This window comes from Cryptotermes secundus, unplaced genomic scaffold (assembly GCF_002891405.2).
Source record: "Cryptotermes secundus unplaced genomic scaffold, Csec_1.0 scaffold1821, whole genome shotgun sequence".
NCBI classification, from domain to species: Eukaryota; Metazoa; Arthropoda; class Insecta; order Blattodea; family Kalotermitidae; genus Cryptotermes; species Cryptotermes secundus.
Genome location: NW_019735489.1, coordinates 14,473 through 18,412, shown reverse-complemented (window position 1 = coordinate 18,412; position 3,940 = coordinate 14,473).

Here is a 3,940-nt window from a genome sequence, read left to right as displayed (position 1 = left end):
GAGCACTCTTTCTATTTTCATGTGTGTATTGTGCTCTGTGTTGTGTCTTGCTCCTGTGACTGCGTGTGTTATACTTCCTGAAATAGTTACTATTCCAATTACATCGTCAGAAATTTCTGGCGTAATTTCATTACTAAAGAATAAGGGTTCATGCGGATATGATGGTATATCAAACAAATTCATAAGACTGTGTAGTAAACAAATAAACAAACCACTTATGCATATTTTTAATCTATCCCTAACCACTGGAATTTATCCAGATCGGTTAAAATATGCCAATATTATACCATGCTTTAAGAAAGGTAGTATTACAGAAATATCTAACTACCGGCCCATTTCCTTGTTGACAGGGTTTTCCAAAATATTCGAGATACTAATATATAACAGAGTAATACAGCATTTAACAAACAATAATGTTAATGTAGATAATCAGTTTGGTTTCAGAAAGGGTGTGTCGACTCAAAAAGCTATTTTTACGGTTACTGATTATATTTATAAAGCATGGAACAATAAGGAGATGGTTGTGGGGATTTTTTGTGACCTCACTAAGGCATTTGACTGTGTCAATCATGACCTGCTTGTCCAAAGATTTAAACACTATGGAATAAAAGGATCTCTACTTAAGAGTGCATGAAACATACCTGTATAACAGGAAGCAAAGACTCATACTACAGACTCAAGACTCAATTTCATATGTTTCTAAGTGGAAAACTAGAAACATGGAGTTCCGCAGGGATCTGTACTGGGACCTTTGTTGTTCAATGTATATATTAATGATCTGCCTAGAATTCTAAATGGGTTGACACATACGGTTCTATATGCAGACGACACCACTTTTATTGTCTCTTCACAGGATATTAGTAGACTTAATAACAAAATTAATTTAGTAATAAGACATTTATATAGATGGTTCCAAGCTAACCAATTAATACTACATTAAAAAAAACCCATGTAATGAAATTTATGACCCCTAAGGCCACGGACTATCCATTATATATAATATATAATGATCAAACACTTAAAATTTTCTGTAAATGTTAAGTTTTTAGGTGTGTGCCTGGACAATCATTTGGGCTGGGAAAAATAATCTGATGATGTGATAAATAAGTTGAGTGTTGCAACCTTTGTGCTTAGAAAACTACAGCCTATAGTAAGTAGGCAAGTGTTGAAAATGGCTTATTGTGCTTAGTGTCAAGCTCAACTTAAATATTGTGTTATTTTCTGGGGCTCTTCTTCATCATCAATGAAATGAGTTTTTGTGGCTCAGAAAAGAGCAATTACAGCAAGTTAATGATGAGGCCTAGAAGTTCTTGTAGAGAGGTTTTCAGAGAACTGGGGATACTTACAGTTCCCTGTTTGTGTATATATGCCATGGTCATGTTTGTAATTGAAAACGAAAATAAGTATCCTACAAATAATAGTGTACATAAAATTAACACTAGAGTACAAAATAGACTACACATCACGTCACAGCTAGACCATCCATTATACAAAAGGGAATGTATTATACAGCCATAAAATTTTTTAATAATTTGCCACATAAATTATATATTTTAAAGGAGAATTTTAATTTATTTTAACGAAAACTGAAAGACTTTCTTATCTTGAAAGCTTTCTATTCTATTGATGAATATATAACAAATACATAATTGTATTATATTCCTATTGTATCTAGGTTGTGTCTACTTGGACTTGGTTGCATATTGCAACTACTTATAATAATTATGACGAGCTCAATATACGGGCAACGGCTCTGTGAAGCTATGTATGTATGTATGATGTTTGTCAGAGTTCTGCAATTATTTTATTGCTTTTCATATATTATTAAATGCAATCTTAATCTTGTTAACAAGAGTATCAGATTCTCGAGTTTCATTATTCTACTGAAATTAATAACCAATGGAAACCTCAGTATTACTACTCCCAATACGTGATTTATAACACATTAATGTAACTGAAAAGCTATGTTTTGTGTAGCTTTCAAGTATAAGTTGTAAGCAAAGTTATGAAGTTGAGTACAAGTATCTGTTGGAAACAGAATTTTCTTTCAAGTTCACCCACCATCAGCTTTCCTAAGAACAGGTATTCCATATATGTTATAGTTCAAATATTCATTGCATTTCAGTAAGGGGGTGTTGAATTGATATAAATGAAATGTTCTTATTTTACTGGTGAGAAACTTTCTCCTGATAAATAATGTTGCAACCTGATATCTTGTACTGCAGAGGTTCTTACTCCGTTGTGTGTTTTCTGTTTTCGAACTGAGTTTGATATCATTTAACTCATTCCCCTACAGATGGTTTTGAGCAAAGTGATCTTATAATAACATATTTTAAAGAAATATGAATACTGAAAAACAGTTATCTAGTCATATTCCAGTTCAGTAAGAGAAAGATTATGTAGCGGACCACATAACCCTTAATTTCGACAATAAAATGTCTACGGCTGCGGTGTTCTTGGACATCGAAAAGGCCTTTGATATGACGTGGCACTCAGGATTGCTGTATAAGTTATCAAAATTGGAATTCTTGAACAGGTTGACTAAACTTATTGGGTCCTTTCTTACTAAACGTAAATTCAGGGCCTCGGTTGAAGGCAAAATGTCAACGCCAAGGGAAATGCAAGCAGGGGTGCCACAAGGTTCTGTCCTTTCCCCTACTCTTTTCAACTTGTATATAAACAATGCCCCCCAAACTCATGGTGTTCACCTGGCCCTCTTTGTGGACGACACCGGTCTGTACACGACAGATCGCAAGGAGGGTTTTATTGTTAGATAACTCCAGCACGGTCTCAGCTCAATGGAGACCTGGTGTGAGTACTGCAATATAGAAATTAATGAAGATAAAACTTTGGGGGGGGGGGCTACTTCTCTCGTGGTTGTCGACCGCCTGAATCTTTGTCTTTCTCTAAATGGAAGAAATATTCCATTTGTAAATAGTGCAAAATATCTAGGTGTAATCTTCAATAAGAGAGTGACATGGAGATTACACATACAAATGATCAAAGCCAAGGCCTTCAGAACATTCATTAGAGTATATTCCCTATTCAAAAGTGAGCGATTGAGCGCTAACATTAAACTGACCCTCCACAAAGCTCTTATTAGATCCGTAATCACTTATGCTAGTCCCGCCTAGGAGTTTGCAGCAGATACCCATCTAGTGAAATTGCAACGCCTGCAAAACAAGGTTCTCTGCACAACTGGCAATTTTCCAAGGCGCACACCGGTCCGCGATTTGCACACGGCATTCAAAATCCTGTACGTATATGACTATATAACAAAATTATGCAGGAAACAAGCAGAAGTCATACAAAATCAAGATATTGAGAATGTTCGCAACATTGGACAAGGCGAAGCCTGATACAGAACGTATAAGGGGCTTAAACTTGGCGACGGTCAGGCATATGACCGTTCAAGTGACTAGACTGCCATGGTAGCGAATACTATGAGAAATTGGGCATAATGCAGAAGTCATACAAAATCATGATAATGAGAATGTTCGCAACATTGGACAAGGCGAAGCCTGACACAGAAAGTATAAGGGGCTTAAACTTGGCGACAGTCAGGCATATGACCGTTCAAGTGACTAGACTGCCATGGTAGCGAATACTATGAGAAATTGGGCATAATCGGCTGTACTGAGCCTAGACTGACAGAGACCTTCTATAAGTTATACATACTAGATATTAAGACTCAATTGCAAATAAGTGTACAAGGTGTGGCAATAAAGAAACCGGATTCATGCTCTAACCCTTTATTAAAAAAAAATCAGACAGTCGAAATGTTATCCCCTTCAATGTAGTCCCCTCCCCGATCCCTACACCGCTCCATGCGAATTTTCCACTGTTGGAAGCAGTGCTGCAGGTCATCTTGTGTTATGCTCTTCAAGAGTTGCGTCGCTTTTGCTTTCACTGCATCCACGGACTCGAACCTGGTCCCTTT